Raw genomic sequence first — 19341 nt, 5'->3', positions numbered from 1 at the left:
AAATACTATAGCCCCGATATTTTCGTATTAGAATTTTTGTCTTGAAATATTACAAAGAATTTGTCATTAAAATCTTTATCGCCAGTTTAGGGACATCCTGTTTATATGTGTGTATATACTGTAAATAATAAAATATACTTATTTTACAAAATTGTAGGAGAGTTTAAGAAGAAAAACCGTTGGTATCTAAAATTGAACCTACCTTTAGAAAAGGACAAATCGACATTAACAACGTTAATCTGTAAAATGCGAACTAGATGAGGCAAATTCAGAAAGAATTTGGAGTATACCTATCCATTACAGACATAAAATCCTTCAGATGTGAAAACGGTAATGACAGTATAGTGGTGATAATAGTGCTGTTACGAGATCATCGAAAATTGGAGGAACACAGCTGCCAACGGTGAGTACCTTCATGCAAATATATCTAACGTCGAATATATAAAGTTGCATGTAAAAGGACGTTGAAGTAATGACTCGGATCTCAAACGAGATTTGTTTGATACTGAGATTTGTTTGATAGCTTGAACGGATTGATTTTGTATTCGCAAACGACAATGTCCCAAGTATTGTACATTGCGTTGTAATGAGAAACGATTGATAAATATTTATGTATTTTTTTAATTTTTAAAAGTAAATATTTCTCATCAAGTTAGGAAAATAAAATATTAAGTTTAACCCTTTCGCTACGGCTGAGCTAGACACAGTCTCTGCCACTTTATATACAGCCCTGCCACGGAACGCGCGTTATTGATAATCGAATGCGCGACTGATGTATGTTGCTTTGCACTAAATAACTTATTTATATTTATATTTATATTGAAATTTATTTAGTATATTACAAGTAATAATTAATTATGTTAGCGTGATTGTTTCTTTATACTATGCAATTCATCAAAATTGTGTAATATAAAATAATAGCTAATAAAATATAACATTTTTATTTATTTATATGCAATAAACTAGAAAGAATTACAATAATATAACATTAATACTCTTATAAAACTCTTACACACACACACACACACACACACATTTATACACTACCGTCAGAAAGTTTAAGATCAAAAAAATTTGTTAATTTTATTTATTATTTCATTCTAAAAAATAATGCAAGCTATTTTTACTTTTATGGTGTTGTAACATGATCTTCTAGCTATTAATAAAAAAAAGAAACAATCAGCGGAATATCATATTTTAACGTGTAAAAATAAATTATTCTTTCGAGGATCTTTATTTATTACTTTGGTCTTAAACTTTCTGACGGTAGTGTATATATATATATATATATATATATATATATATATATATAAGAATTAATTATTTACATTAATAAAAATAAACAGATAAAGCAATCCAAATACTAAAATACTTATCATATTTATTTAATATTATTGTTTATTATTATAATTTTCAAGTGAATACACAGTAATATAGTGTTAATATTACAATTTTTATTACTTTTACATTATATTACCTTAGAATAATGAACTTGATTTATATAATATATATCTTATCTTTATATTTTAATTATATGCATACATATAACTCATAAACTAAAAATAAGAAACGAAAAACACATTGAAAACATGACAAATACACTTTTTAATTATTTGCGAATAATTTTATTAGTTGGCAAGTCAGAAGTTGCATCTTTTTTAGGAAAATATCTTTTTATAATAGGTTTTGCACCTTGTAATAATTGTGCTAATGATAAAATTTGGTCTCCTATTAATTTAATATCAGATACTTTTTCAACGTCAAGATATATAAAAGACATCATCTGTAAAATAAATACATAATTCATAAAAATCAATAAAAAATGATACAATAATATTTTATTACGAAATTTAAAGATTTTTAATATAATTTACTTGAATTTTTCACATATCCTTTTATTTCCATATTTTTTCCTTTCTCGAAACTATCATTAGCTTCGTAATCAGCAATTTGAATTTCTAATTTGTAATGACCATCTGTAATTGATCCAGTACCAATAGTTTTAAAACTATTTGAGAAAGTATTAAATCTTGTTTTAACATATCCTCGTATAACTGAAAAATATTTTATTTAAAAGTATTTATTTTAAAAAAATGTAATAGAAGAAAACATACATAAATATAAGAACATACTATATATGTATATGACAATATTAAATCATATATGATATATTTAGAATTACTTACGAACACATGAATTCAAGTAATCCGGAATATTTCTATCAATTTAGGTTGAACTGCGTGAATTATCTTTTTAAGGTCAAAAGAACCCAAATTATTAATAATAGTATTTGAAGGAATAATAAGTCCGTAAGGAAGAGTTCCTTGATTAAACTCCGATAATTTCGTTTTTTTAGCTTTCACTATATCAATTTGAATAATCTGTAAAGTACATAAAGTAATATTAGATTTGAAAGTAACATATATATAATTATTATTATTATTGTATATATTAAATTAAATAAGAATAAAAAGTATATTCAAAGTAAACAATAATATATATAGTTATAATATTAATAGTTGTTAAAGATAAATAATATCTTTCTTAAAAAATTTATTAATTACTCGATTTGGTTTTCTGTGAAACTGAATCCGCTCGATTTCAGCATTTTATACCACTATTTGAATTCGATGACGACTATTATTATTTAAAATAAATTTTAGCAATCGATAATGTTGTGCTTTGCCAACAATTTTCGGACCATCAATCTCATCAATGAAACCAATAACCTCTCTAAAAAAGATTTTAAAATCATCTTTTTACTTTTCAGAAAATTAAGAAATTTAAATATATATATACATATATTTACAGGATATCTCACCTTTGTACAACATTTTATTAGCGTATGCTAGAAGTAAAATAGAATAAAAAATTCTAATACAAAAATGTTGAGGCTACAATAGTTTTTTAATTATAAACCATCAAAATTTGTCAATGATATAGCATAGAACTCGCGCGTCCGTAATTAAACATACACGCCTATCGATCTGTCATCTGTTATTGATTTTTTCAAGGTAGTGTGATATTGATTTTTCTGCACAGCTTATTTTATTTTAAAAATAATAAAACCAATAATAGATGACAAATCGGTACGCGTATACATGTGTAATTCAGTGCGTGTATATCATTGGCAAATTTTGATCGCTTATAACTCAAAAACTGTTGCAGCCTCAACATTTTTGTATTAGAATTTTTTATTCTATTTTTTACCTCTAGAACACACTAATAAAATATTGTACGGAGGTTGTGAGACACCTCCTATATGTACGCACACACACACTTATATACATTATATAAATAATGGATTAGAATTTATTAACTACTGAGATACAATATTTATTTTTTAAAAAGTAAAATGTGCAGATAAATAAATATAAATGTGTGTATTTTTTATTATATGAATTAAAATAAATAAAAAAGTTTACACAGTGGAATCCTCAAGTTTAATTGGTTTTAACATCTCATCTATCGCAAAAGTAATCATCTCTATTTCAATATTTTTATTTGAAATAATATCTTGTTTATTATTCAACGTTCTATAAATTAACATGCAAGATATAAATATCAAACATTAAAATATGTTGCATAAAATGATGTACAATATATAATTATAAAAATAAAATAAATAAAATATTATAAAAAAAAATTAATATTAATAAATTAATAAATAAATTGATAAATAATCAATAATATTAAATAAATATTAATATTAATATTAATATTAATATTAATATTAATAAATAATTAATATTAATAAATTATTTAATTTTTATTTTAAAAATTAATAAATAAACAATAAATATGGACAGATAAACAACAATTGCCAAAAGTATCTTCTTTTAATGATCATTATTTTTCCTAAACCTTTTAAATTAATTTTAAATTAATTTTTTTACAAAATTATGTGTCAAATATTTAATTATATGTTGATTTAAACATATATATACATATATATATATGAATTGACAAAAAAAGAAAAGAAATATATCCTTTAGTATCAACTTTCCGTTCCTTTTAGTGTTTCGAACGATACCGAGACTGATCTCGGTCTCGGCATCGAGACCGAGACGAGACCGAGACGAGACCGAGACGAGACTTAAAACTTGAATTCGAGACTAACAAGACGAGACCTTTTTATGACGAGTCTCGGCGATATCGAGAGTCTCGTCGAGATTCTCGAATTTTGTGATATTTTTAATCTGAAATATTTTTAATTAAAAATTATTTTTAAATTAATTATTTATTTATTATTTTGGTGCAAAAAGAATTTACTTTAAAGTAAGTATTTTTAAATATAAATTCAATTTATACTAAAATGAAATGGAATTCTTTTCATAATTCTATTAGATATAAAATTGGTTCTTCCTATAAAGAAGTATGTGACATATAATATGTGCAAAATCTAAATCTCTATGTTAAATATGAAAATATATTATACTTAAATTAGGCGCCTTCGCCACAGAACAGTCTCCATAATTGAATATCGTTTTTGGAAATGAAGATTAAATATAAAAATATGTCCAGTTCGAAAACCGAGAGTACGGAATAATCGGTGCCTAATTCGTCGACGTTGAGTGTATTGAAAAAATATTTCTTTTATTTAATAGATAAAGACAAGGTAAAATTCGGAAAATATTTAATATACAAAAGTGAAAAGAAAGTAAAAAAATTTATAAAAATGAAAGACTCAAATACAAGTGACTTAAAAGAACATTTGTTATCTTGTCACCCAAAAATTTACAATAATGCTTATAAAAAGAAAATAACGCTACCGCAACTGGCACATGGATAACTGATGATTAATCAAGCATTTTAATAGGTAGCGTAAAAATGTAAAAATAATTTAAGTATAATATCTTTACGTTTAACATAGAGATTTAGATTTTGCACATATTATATATATGTCACATGCATTTTTATAGAAAGAACAAATTTCATATCTAATAGAATTATGAAAAGAATTCCATTACATTTTAGTATAAATACTATAAATTAAATTTATATTTAAAAATATTTTCATTAAAGTAAGTTCTTTTTATAGACAAGAAATGTACAACCCTGTTATCTCAAAGCGAATTTTATGATTTGGTTGTCAACTGGCTATGCATCAAATATTTGCCTTTTAATTTTTTCGAAAATGACGCTACACTTATTATGATTATCGAGACCGAGAATCTCGACTCGAGACTGAGACCGAGACGAGATTGTCATATTCGAGACCAAGCCGATACCGAGACGAGATCGAAATTTTCGAGACCAAATCGAGATCGAAACGAGACTTGAGCTAATCTCGTCTCGTCTTGGCGAGACCGAATCACTAGTCATCACTATATGCCAAAATTATATTGGTTGCTTTTTCAAATTTTGATGAATTAAAACATTCTATTTTATTTTTGCGGAGTGAAAATTTCATGAAACTTGCAAGTTTTGTTAAAATATATCAAAACGAATAATTTCTTATTCCTTTATATTTTCAATATTTAGTTTTAACAAATCTTTTTTCAAGATTGACTTAAAAAATAAAAATCTTTCCTACTCTATAGTATTTGCAGTGAATAGGATACTTCCGGTGACTTTCAGACGCTACGTGAGATAAAAATACAGGCTTAAATAGGTCTTAATTATGAACTGTGCTTATCTGATGAGAATAAAAAATTTCCCAGAACATGCATTTGCATCTGTACTATAAACATCGTCTTGAGCAGCGATTTTGTAAGTCGCACGCACGTAATAAGCAGAATATTATTCCAACGATAGAATATTACTTTGCTACGAAACGATGTACGTTTTTCATTTCAAGCACAGGCCTTTTAACCCCTTCGTTCATGCAGTCGCGCTATTTAAGGTTTGAATTTTATTTGCGTGAACGTGCCTGACGAGAGAGAGAGAGAAAGAACGTAGGTCGCATGCACTTCGTACTCTGGAGATATATTATCCAGCCGCGATCTCATTACCATTATGATTTCCTAGTACACGTTATCGTCGTTGTTGATAATACGATGCAAAAGTACAAGGGGATACTATGCGATAAAGAAAATTGCGAAAGTGCAGTTTGCAAGAATGGTCTAGCGCGTGAATGATTACACGAAGGAGTATTTTAAGTATATTAAAGTTTCTTATTATTTGATCATTTGATTTGTGTTATACGCTAATGTATCTTGAACTTTCTTTAGCCTGAGAGATACTCGTAAAATTAGAACATATTGAAGGATTAGTGTGTAATGAGACATGAGACATACAGTATTATACATATATGAGAAATGCATATAAAAAAATTATGATGAATAATATTTTATGGAATTTGATAAAATATATACATGTTTTTTTTTTTCTCAGTAGGAATAGCAAAGTGATCGAAACGTACTTAATAGAAATTTTCCGAATTAAATATTCTTCAAGATAAAATTATAGATTTATTTCACATATTTAGCTTTTATATAAATATTATTTTTCGTTTTATATTTATTTGCAGTACATATATATGTATATGAATAATATGTAAAGGATACTTGAAATGTTTCAAATGTTATTTGTGAAACGCTGGACCACTTTATATTTTATTCAGCTAGGTACTTTAGATTCATTAATGTTTATAATAGGGATGTACACAGGGTACAGTATATACATTTAATTGGTCTCAATTGCGGAGAGACCGTAATGATAAGCATTTTAATTGTAATCAACATCAAGTAGTATTGCGATTGGTTCTCGCTCATTAATTCCGTGTTTAAATCGCTTTTGAGGACGTCTCATTGCAATCACGAATGCTTTGTGATTTATTAACAATAAGAGAAACAGAAGTAATTACAATGACTTAAGAAAAGAAGCCTTAAATATCAGACTTAAGAAAAATTAAAGATCAATTTCATTGAAAAGACCGTATAGATTCGTTTTATTGAAGAGAAAGATCCGCACATAAAATTATATATAATCAAAATTATATTATATAAATATACGAATATTAAAATACGATAATGCTATTGAAATCTATGGTATTTTTTAAAATATAAAATTATCAGTAATATATATATAGAACAAATCAATATCTATTCATATTTTACAGGAAAATGTTGCTCGTGTTTTAATAATAATACTTTTATTGCAAATAAAGAAAATTTAATTAATTTTATATTAATTTTATATTAAATTAAATTTATTATTTTATATTAAATTTAATTAATTTTATATATTAATACTCGATTAAATTTTGACACAATGGAATTAATAATTCAAAATTGCTTTTGTTTGCTGAATCAACTTTGATATATTAATTGTATACTCTACTCTGCAGAATTATACGTTTGTTGGATAAAAAAATATTTCGATCGATGAAATAATAAAAAGGCGCGTATGCTTGTCGACCCGACTTTTTCGTGCCCGTGCATTTTTGATAGCCCTCCATCCCCTTTATCTCGCGCGCGGCTGGCACATTCTTGTCTTGGATAAGACATCTTTCTAGGAGGCCCGCCGCTTCAACACTTTAATCAGCGAGGTTGCTCATAGCTTGGACGTTTTAAATCGCTTCGTAAAAAAAAATCGCGTTTTTTTTTTCTTTTGCCAGCAACGCTAACGAAAAAGCCGCGCCGTGAAAAGAGAAAAAGAATCGAGTCGACTGGGAGCCTTTTATTCTAAACATACAGACGACTCATATCTTCCTCAAATAGTGTCCATGTGATAGTGAAAGGAATCAGAAGAGGAAGAAACGGAGATATGAAAGAATGAAAGAACTTGTGCCAATGTATGTTTCTTTTCCTTCGCTTAAGTTTGTACACATACGTTTGTTCATGAAAAATGAAGCGTGAATCACAGCTGTATCTTTGGATTGTCTGAAAGTCGAAACGAAAGTCGCGAACTTTTAAATTCTTCTCTTTCTATTTTTTTCTCTTGTTCGCTTTCTTCTCTTTGCATGAGTAATTGTGACTGTTTTAAATATTGATTAGAGAAACTTTATGCTTTAAATAATACGTCGTCAAAACCAATTATTTAAATCTGCATTTACTCGGTTATACCATATTAATAAAAAATATACGATACGGAATCGATAATCGTATAATAAATTAATAATTGTAAATAAATCGCGAACTCAATATTTAATTTGTTATAATTATAAAACACTGCTTTCATTTGTTATATAAACATCATTCTGCGAATCAGAATATATGAACTCGTATTCATAGAAATCCAAAAGAAGAAATCTTATCGCTGTTTCATGTCGCAATGGTCGCGGTTTTGTTTTATACGTTTCTTTTCATTTTTTTATCTCGTTGCATGCTACAAATTAGTGTTTCGAACGATACCGAGACTGATCTCGGTCTCGACATCGAGACCGAGACGAGACCGAGACGAGACCGAGACGAGACTTAAAACTTGAATTCGAGACTAAGACGAGACCTTTTTATGATGAGTCTCGGCGATATCGAGAGTCTCGTCGAGATTCTCGAATTTTGTGATATTTTTAATCTGAAATATTTTTAATTAAAAATTATTTTTAAATTAATTATTTATTTATTATTTTGGTGCAAAAAGAATTTACTTTAAAGTAAGTATTTTTAAATATAAATTCAATTTATACTAAAATGAAATGGAATTCTTTTCATAATTCTATTAGATATAAAATTGGTTCTTCCTATAAAGAAGTATGTGACATATAATATGTGCAAAATCTAAATCTCTATGTTAAATATGAAAATATATTATACTTAAATTAGGCGCCTTCGCCACAGAACAGTCTCCATAATTGAATATCGTTTTTGGAAATGAAGATTAAATATAAAAATATGTCCAGTTCGAAAACCGAGAGTACGGAATAATCGGTGCCTAATTCGTCGACGTTGAGTGTATTGAAAAAATATTCTTTTATTTAATAGATAAAGACAAGGTAAAATTCGGAAAATATTTAATATACAAAAGTGAAAAGAAAGTAAAAAAATTTATAAAAATGAAAGACTCAAATACAAGTGACTTAAAAGAACATTTGTTATCTTGTCACCCAAAAATTTACAATAATGCTTATAAAAAGAAAATAACGCTACCGCAACTGGCACATGGATAACTGATGATTAATCAAGCATTTTAATAGGTAGCGTAAAAATGTAAAAATAATTTAAGTATAATATCTTTACGTTTAACATAGAGATTTAGATTTTGCACATATTATATATATGTCACATGCATTTTTATAGAAAGAACAAATTTCATATCTAATAGAATTATGAAAAGAATTCCATTACATTTTAGTATAAATACTATAAATTAAATTTATATTTAAAAATATTTTCATTAAAGTAAGTTCTTTTTATAGACAAGAAATGTACAACCCTGTTATCTCAAAGCGAATTTTATGATTTGGTTGTCAACTGGCTATGCATCAAATATTTGCCTTTTAATTTTTTCGAAAATGACGCTACACTTATTATGATTATCGAGACCGAGAATCTCGACTCGAGACTGAGACCGAGACGAGATTGTCATATTCGAGACCAAGCCGATACCGAGACGAGATCGAAATTTTCGAGACCAAATCGAGATCGAAACGAGACTTGAGCTAATCTCGTCTCGTCTTGGCGAGACCGAATCACTAGTTCCTTTGATTTATCTAAAATAATTATATACATAGTATGTATTAATTAGCACTCATCACTTGAAAAATAAGTAACCGCTCATAAAAACATACAAACAGATAAATGTACAATATTATAAATCAAGAGACACAGTAGTGTTTCGCGCTAAATCAGGCGTAGCGACGAGACGGACCGTGTATCTTTACGCAAGTCATTTATTTGAGAGTACCTCAGATTATTGGTCCTCAGTAACGGCTGAACCGATTGAGTTCTTGTTAAGTTTAATCAAAAACTTGGGATTAAATTATATAATAAAATGATCTTTATTATTACTCTATTGATGTTAGAATTTTTCATTAAAAAACGTCGGAAAAATTTACGACTAAACCGTTTGACAAGAGATGACATCAGTGACACTCGCGTATCGATTTTATGAATCGCGACCGTAATTCAATAACCTTTTTATTGTGTGAAAATGATGACAGATGCTTGATAGATGACAATGTGCTGTAGATTTTAAAATTACGTCTACATGAGTTGTTTATGTATTGTAAACAATTATTAATAATAAATATAAATACTGCACTTGGCGCCCTTTTTTTATAGGGTTTCAAGGGGTATAGATAAGATGGTATTATTAGTTTGACTTTGCATAGTCGTTTGAAGGTCATATAAAGATCACCTTCAATTTTTTTAAATGAAACTTCCTATTTTTTATTACATATACTTGTAGCTTATCTCGTGAGCTTTCCAAAACATTATAATAAAACAATTTTTTTTTACTATTTTTCGAGTTACAGGAGCTTCAAAGTTACAGTATTTTGACAAAGAATACAACATATCTTATGAAACATTCAGTTTTCAGTAATCTTATCTTAATACTTTTATATAGAATAATAAGATAAATCCATTGGTGTACAGAAAACACATTACTTTTAAGAAAAAATATAAGACTGCATATTGCGAGTTTTATACTTTTTCTTAAAAGCAACTATGTTTTCTTTACACCAATGAATTCGTCTTATTATTCTATGCATAAAAATATTAAGATAAGATTACCTAAAACTAAATAATTTATAAGATATTTTGTATTCTTCGTCAAAATATTATAACTTTCAAGCTCCTGTGTAATTCGAAAAATAGTCAATAAAAAATACTTTATTATAATGTTTTGGAATGCTCTCAAGATAAGCTATACAATGAAAAGTAGGTTGTATGTTTTATTTAAAAAATTGAAGATGATTTTTACGTAATCTTCAAACGATTATGCAAGGTCACACCAATAACACCATCTTATATCGTTCTCAAAACCCTACAATTTTTATCTAAAACATTTTTTTTCTAAAACTCTGTTATTTCGAGATATTAGCTTGTTAAAATGAAACATCCTGTATATTGTACATTTATATTATAATATTATCTTTGGGTGTAGTTCTGAAAACTGACTACCTCCGATTTAGATAAAATTTTGTGAAAAGCTTCCTTTTAGCTTAAAATGGATGCCTGTGAAGGGAATTTTGGCGACTCCTACAAAAAAGTCATTTTTTAACAAAAAATAGTAAAAAATATGGATAAACTTCCGAATATGACCCACGCCCGATTGCCATAAATTTTTGTAGAAACACTGTAAATGATGTCAAATGATTGTCCTTAAGCGGATTTTCACCGATACAAACATTTAATGCTAAAAATATTAAAATAACTTTCTATATAAATTATTGTCGGTAATTATATAGAATAGGGCCTTTTCACATGGGTACACACACACACACACACGGGGGGGGGGGGTGCAAGGGGGCCTTCGGCCCCCCTCCCGCACCCTCCCCGCCGGTAGCCAGGGTGGACCTCGCTTCACGTTGTAAAGTACACCGGGTGTCCCATTTTAAAGGACCCACTCAAATATCTCAGAAACACTGCGTTAAATCAAAAAATGTTTCCTACAAAAGTTGTAGGGTTTCAAGGGGGACATAACATAGTAATATTCATATGATTTGGGCGGCATCTCCAAGGTCAAGTAAAGGTAAGAATAAATTTTTTAAATGGAAACCCATATTTTTTATTATAACATCTTTTTCTACTAATTAATTTGAACAACTTTTATCTGAAGCATTTTTTTATTTTCTTCAAAATTCACCTTCTCACCTTCAAATTCTCACCTTCACTTGACCTTGGAGATGCCGCCCAAGTTCAAATGAATATTACTATGTTATGTCCACCTCGAAACCCTACAACTTTTGTAGGAAACATTTTTCGATTTAACGCAGTGTTTCTGACAATGAGATATTTGAGTGGGTCCTTTAAAATGGGACACCTGGGATGCCTAAACACAGTGAATTCCAATAGACAATCAATAAAGATATATTCAAATAACATAACACATTTAATACCAAATAAAGCGTCCTAAGATATACAATATACATATATAAAGAATCCTAAGAAATACAAAAATAGAATAACAGAACGAAAATATCAACAAGAAACAATTTATATTATTCTTTTTTTAGCCAGAATCTACATCTTTAATGTCTTCAATTAATTTTTTTAATGGATCTAATTTATGTTTTTTTACATCTCGCCTCCACAGAAACTCACACAAATGATCAGCCATATTGTCTTTCGTAATTTGTAAATCGTAAATAGACAATAATTTATACAGAACATTATTTTAATATTTTTAGCATTAGATGTTTGTATCGGTGAAAATCCACTTAAGGACATTCATTTGACATCATTTACAATGTTTCTACAAAAATTCATAGCAATCGGGCGTGGGTCGTATTCGAAAGTCCACCCAAAAATATAATAAGGTAAATAGGAGAGAGAGATTGTCTTGACCTTGACAAAATATGTTAAGGTTAGGTTAGGTTACTGTTCTGAATATACTCCGAAAAGTTTTAAGTTTTGTTTATGGTTTATTAAATTGTTATTAACAATTAAATCATCTTTCCACGCGAAGCGAGGTTCCACCCAGACCTATGTGTCTAGTTTTTTGGTAGTGGGGCCCCCCGCAGGGGGGCGGAACCCACTGTGTCCACGCATACACTTTTGCACGTGAAGCGAGGTTCCACATGGGTTTGCAACTTTCCAAGCAAAACAAGGTCCACCCTCATCACTCTCTGCTTTCAGCGCGAAATGAGGTCTATATTTGCGAAATTCGACATGGGTTTGCAACTTTTCACGCAAAGCGAGGTTCATCCCCATCGCCCCCTGCTTTCAGCGCGAAACATGGTCTATATTTGTTCACACGTGTACTTTACAAGATAAAGCAAAGTTCTGATTCATCCCTGGGACATAGGTTTGAGTTAGATTATATTTTTTGTTAAAAAATGACTTTTTTTATAGGAGTCGCCAAAATTCCCTTTACAGGCATCCATTTTAAGCTAACAGGAAACTTTTCATAAAATTTTATCGAAATCGGAGGCAGTCGGTTTTCGGAACTTTATTCTTATCTTTAGTATTATTAAATTTAAGAATTAGTATATTTTATATTAATATATTAATAATATATTAATTATTTTATATAAATATAATATATTAATATATTTATTCAACATATTTACCTTGAATTTGCTTTGAATTATTTTTTGACAATATTATACGACTTATAAGTAATACCAGATGTTTGTCCAATAAGAATACTTATGTAGTCCAACTTGTGCACAAGATGTGATCAATTACTGCAAATATTAAAATCAATTTTTTAAATACACGTTTAATATATTTATTACTTAATTTTATAAATTTAATTATATATATATATATATATATATATATATATGTATCGTCACGTCAGCTGACCAATAAAACTCGTCGTAGATTCAAGACAGTCAATCAAAAACATCAAAAATTAATTGTGATAAGGACGTACTCTTCTCGCTCATATGCGTTACACACGTTAACTTAGAAATCGTTATTTTACAATATACTTTTATTGGAACTGTATACGTTCACATCACCAAAATGAGTCAACATTAGATGCACAAATATTCATATGTGTTATTTTGTTGTTATGGAAACTTTATTGCTATGAGACTTCTGTAAAAAAAGAATGACGAATTTCTTATTAATTACTATACAGACGAACTTCATGCACTACACACTCACTTTTCACATCAATAGAAGATTTCTATTTATTCTTTTTTATCTTTCCTTATCTTGTAGTAAAACTAAGAAACATAACGAAATGGAAACAAATAATTTTTAAAAGATGCGCGGAGTTTATTAACAACTTCATGTATTTTTATCAATCGATCAGAACTAACTGTTATAATGTTATTAAAGTGTAACATTTTTAATAAAAAAACATATCTGTCTCGAAACATAATCTGATTAAAAATATCTGTACGCAATCTATCTTTTGACTAGAATTCTGTATAATGTAATTTTTTTACTCGCGACATCAGTAATTTAATGGAAAAAAAACCAGAAAATTTTATTTACTGTAGTTTCTTTTTCATAACTATTTGAGAAAAAACGTATGTTATTATTCATTGCATAGTGACAGTAAATATTTGCTTTTACTGCAATAAATGCGACTAATTCTTCAGAAAAAAAATAATTGAAAATAATCTAACGCAGTGGAAAACCAATAAAGATAAGATTTTATGCCAGAACCATTCATATCAAATTAGAATATTCTTAATTTGTATGTGATCTATTCATTTCCTCACATTCTGTTTCTTCTAAATATCTAAATTATCGACTTCGTTTTCCGATTCCGATGAATTCAATATTCGCCTTCGTACTTTATGTAAATTTTTTCTATTATTTAATGCAAGATGCGAACATTCTCTATCAACATCTTCCACTATTTTTGATTTTGTATCGCTTAATAATTTTTCTTTTATTACACTTAGTATAACCATATTAGGACGAACAAGTCTACAAAATTAAAAGAAATAAAATAATTAAAAATAATACTACTAATACAACTACAAACTCAAAAGCAATAATATATACCTGATAATGATACGTCGACAAACAAATAATTATTTTCTTCAAAGATTTTATCAATATACTATTAAGAAATGGAAGTATATCTTAATTGTGAACTCTTGGCGATCATACTTAATACTGTCGTTGAATATTTTTTTTTTTTTTTGATAAAACAAATGCAGACAAATAAAACATGAAAATATTTCTATGATGACAAAATATAATTTAAAAAAAATTATAAGCGATACAAATCAGAAATGGAAAAAGATATTGATAGAGAACTTTTTCATCTTGCATATTAAGTAATATAATAATAACAATAATACTTCTAATAACAATAATACTAAACAATAATAATAATAATAATAATAATAACAGCAAAAATTTACGTAAAGTTTCCAATAATAAGATATTTAGCGACATTATATATAATAAGAAGAAACCACTTTAGTGACGTTTTGTCCCAAACAATCGTTTAGAGGGAAGTCATTGTAGTGACATCTTGACAAAACATTGTTTAGAGGAAAGCCACTAGTGGCGCGTCGTATTCAAAGGTTTAATATCTTATTCCATATACACTTACATTCAAATAATCTTGACAACATTATAACTTTGATTTTGTTAGCTTATTCATGTCGTAGAGTTGAAACCATTTTTATCGTGTTTTGTCTTAAGGAACATCCACGAAAATTTTTTTATGATAATATTTTTATGATTTTTTTTGCAGAATGGAATAAAACAAGAACAACATCCTTTCAATTGCTTTAAACTACCATTTTTTTGCGTTCATATTATTTATGAACAGATACACAAAATTTTAAAAATTGTAAGCTGTATTTTATCATATAAAATCGGTTTCAACTTTGCGTCGTGATAATATCTTCGGTTAACTTTCGACATTTCCGGAACATTATCGAACATTTTGAATATTCATTTATAAAACACTTCAATTAATAATAAACTCAAGTTTTTTTTAAGAGTAACCAATAAATTACAATAAAATTTATATACAAACTATCAAATTATGTTTATAAAAAAAGTTTTTTTACTTACTCTAGGCGCAAAGATTATTGGTAGAACTTGCGGGAAGTAAAATTAAATTATTTGCGCGGCTGTAGAAAATCACAGTGCAATAAAATTAGTTAAAAAACTTCATCGCAGAATCAAATATATTAGCAAATTATACTGAATGATGTTCATGATTTCTGTACGATTTTGGTAACTTTTATGTACTGTCAGTACTCGATAAATATTATTTATCAGAATATCAAGTTATTTTATGTTAATATTGATAAAATTTTGGTGTACAGAGATAATATATATTATAGTTAATAATTTTAGCATGTCTCTGAAGAATTCTCAAGTGAGAAGAAAATAATTCTAAAATATTATTCAAATTCTTATCAGAAAATAAGATAAAAGAAGAAATAATATTATGCTATTAAACAATTAGCATAATTGTATTGTTATAATATTAATTTGTAATATATTTTATATCCTCTTAAATTGACTACGATAATGACAAAGAACATTTGTATATAAGCAATGGGAAAGATTTATTAATATATAGAAAAAAGAAAAATGTGCTTTAAATATAAAATCATTATAAAATTTTTTAGAAGTAAATAGAAATTAGTACGGTTTTGTTTCAAATGTATAAATTAAATAAAATCTGTCTAATAAAATCTCTCTTGAGAATACTATTGATTTTTCGATAATGTTCTATTTTAATATGTGTCGAATGTAATTGGAAGAATTAATATACGTAAAAATGAAATATAGCGTTTTGTTTGAATTAAATAAAAGTAGCTTTTCAAATTTTGAAAGTTTACCTTAAAAAAATAATTCTATTAATAAAGTGTTCCAATCAAAACATATTTTAGAGATATTATTTGAGATAATTATATAGGATATTATTGCTCCTTATATTATAAAATATAAAAGATAAATAATTAAATATATCATCTGTGTATTTCAATATTTTGTACAAAAATATTTTTTTAAAAATATTTTAAGTTTAATTTATTTTTCATTGCATGTCTTTTTTATGGTCTCCATAAATCTTTTTAAATTATAACTCTTATCTGTACAATAATTACAGTAATTGTAAGTAAGTTTCTGAAAAAAAGAGAAAATAAATTATCAAAAATTTATTTTAAACTATTAGAAAAAAATATATATTATGTTTGTTTATTATTTTTTGGATGCTTTTTATATTATTTTTCTTTAAAGTACAATTTTTATTTAAATTATTTTTTGTACCAACTTATATTCTTCAAATCCTTCAGCTTTTTTGTCATTAATTGTTAATTTTTCTACTTTGAGAACAAGCTGTATACAAAAATTCATCGATTAACATAAAAATTAAATTGTTGATTCACCAAAGCTATTTGTGAGTTAAATTTGATATTAGTAATTAAGCAGATTTGTTGGACAGAAAGTTATATATGATATTTGTTCGACAGAAAGTTATATATGAAAGCAATTGTGTCAGTATGCTCATGGAACAAACTCTTTTATTATCAAATTTAATCATAGCAGCAAGTTATTTTGTGTAGTAAATTAATAATATAGAAAAATAATTTGAGTTCGAAAAATATAATTTAATAATTTTAATAAAAATAAAGCAATTATAATGATTGCTATATTGGAGATATAATAGATTTTTTTTATTCTCTCTTTTTACCCCAAAATTGCTTTTTATGGTAATTAATTTAATTTTTAATTTTTAATGATAACTCTGTTAATTGTTATTAATAAATATGTTGTAAAGAAATTTGCTTTAAATTAATAACATTTATAATTTCAAATTTATTAATTTGATTTATTAATCAGGAAAGTTATTTTTTCAGTAAATAAACATAAACGATTCTTTAATTGATTACAATTTATTGTACATGCATATATGGGCATTCCGATATAAACTGCCAGTAGTGAAAATTGATAGTTTACGTTACGTATATTATAAATAGATTTTTCATACTGACAATGAGTACCGACAATGAGTGTAATTCCTGTAATGTTTTAACATGCGAAAAAATCCGTAGACAAGCAAAGCGTTTTGCGCGTAGCAAATGTTAACAAATCATGTTCGTATGTAATTATATTACATATAAAATTCGCCTTAAAATCCCCTAATATCACACACTTTACGATCTATTTATCGCATGTTTAAAGCTTCTTTCATCGGGATGTGATATTCGTTAATTCTCCCTCTTTTCCTTAAAATGCATTTTAATTTTTTGAAAAGAATCTATCATAATGTTTTTTATAAGCAAAATTGATTTTATGGGAAATATTATTTTAAATTACAATTGCAAATATTTCAAATTACAAATATTATTATAAAATTATAAAATGCTTTAGAAATTGAATATTTTCTATGTCTTGGCTAGTTGTTGGTTAATTTTAGTTTTGATTTTTACATTTTTTGGGGGTACATTATTTTTTACGGGAAATTCTTTTCAAAAATTATTTTAGGTATAAAATAGATACATATACATACATATAATATAAATGGTATAAATGGTATAAAAGATATAAATGGTATAAATGATATAAAAGGTATAAAAAGGCAAATCCTTAATTTTTAACATTTGATATAATATTGTCGTAATTTTGCTTTCTTTTCATATAAAGGATATATAGTATATTGCTCGAAATAATCATAATCTTCGTCAGTAACCTGTTACTGATAAACACATTGCCTTGTGTTGATCCTCCAATGTTGCTTCTTTATCACTAGAACAACACGCAAGCGCGCAATTCTTCGGTTTTATGTTAAAAAAAATATATATTTTTGAGAAATAATGTAAAGTTTGTTTAAACTCGATTAATATTTTTTCACGGAAATTAGCTGTTAAAGCGTTAATTTCAACAATTTTGCTAATTAAATTTTAAAATAATACACACATATGTATATACATAATTTGAATATTTTATTTTCAGATCAATGTGTACTGTGTACTACAACTCTGCTATTGTACGTATCGGTGAGTAAGAAATTGTTTATTTTATAACATTTCTATAGCGGTAATGGGAATGTATATAATATGTTGAAAATATTAAAATAATAATATGTTTCAAATAATATGTTATAATATCTTATTCGCGATTAATATTTTTTGACAAAAATCAACTGATAATTGTCAAAAATATTAATCGAATTTAAAATATTATAACATCCCTTTCTAAAAAAGGCATGTTTAGTCGATTCTTGCAAGTATTGTTGCATCTTTTCCGCGATACTGATTGACTGTTTCGATTTGCATTGTGCGTTACATTCGTAACATCGAGAGGCTGTCACCGTGAGGGTTAGTAATTTAACAGTTTGTTCAAAATAAAATAAAATAAAATAATATGTTTGAAATAATATGTTATAATACTTTATCCGCGATTAATATTTTTTCAGACAGAAATCAGCTGATAACTGTCAAAAAGATTAATTGAGTTTAAAGTATTATAACCTATTATTTAAAACTAATATTATTTTATTTGATTTAATTTTAAACAAATTGTCAAACTGCTAATTCTCGCGAACAGTCTCTCGATGCTACGAATATAACGCACAACGCGAATCTTGACAGCCAATGAGCATCGCGGAAAAGTGACAACAATAAATTTCGAGATATTCGAGCAATCGACTTTACATATCTTTTTTAAAAAAGGATTTTTCGTCTTTTTTTATCAAATTATTTAATAATTGAGGTTCATCTGCTACTATCGCTTCTGTATTATTTTCTATTTCTTCCAATTGGAAATTTAAATTTTTTAAATTTTGCTAAACATAATTTATTATGATCATTTGGCAATGTAATATATAAGATAGAATAAATCATTGTTGTGC

The 19341-nt window shown here is 26.9% G+C and overlaps 1 long non-coding RNA gene across 12 annotated transcripts in view; it reads left to right on the top strand.

Moving 5' to 3' along the window:
- LOC145937748 (uncharacterized) overlaps positions 1 to 19341 on the top strand; it is a 412856-nt gene that overhangs the window by 4660 nt on the left and 388855 nt on the right. For 10 of the 12 annotated variants that reach the window (XR_014425636.1, XR_014425630.1, XR_014425635.1 and 7 more), the window contains exons 3-4: positions 158 to 403; positions 18444 to 18487. This is a non-coding gene — a long non-coding RNA (uncharacterized LOC145937748). Of the gene's footprint in view, positions 1 to 157; positions 404 to 523; positions 943 to 18443; positions 18490 to 19341 lie in introns of those variants that run through there. The other 2 variants (XR_014425638.1, XR_014425641.1) reach the window with 2 other exon arrangements.

The sequence above is a fragment of the Prenolepis imparis genome, unplaced genomic scaffold, assembly GCF_030444845.1.
Source record: "Prenolepis imparis isolate NDT839.2.m4 unplaced genomic scaffold, iyPreImpa1.0 SCAF_1, whole genome shotgun sequence".
Lineage (NCBI taxonomy): Eukaryota > Metazoa > Arthropoda > Insecta > Hymenoptera > Formicidae > Prenolepis > Prenolepis imparis.
This window is presented reverse-complemented; position numbering and strand designations above follow the sequence as displayed.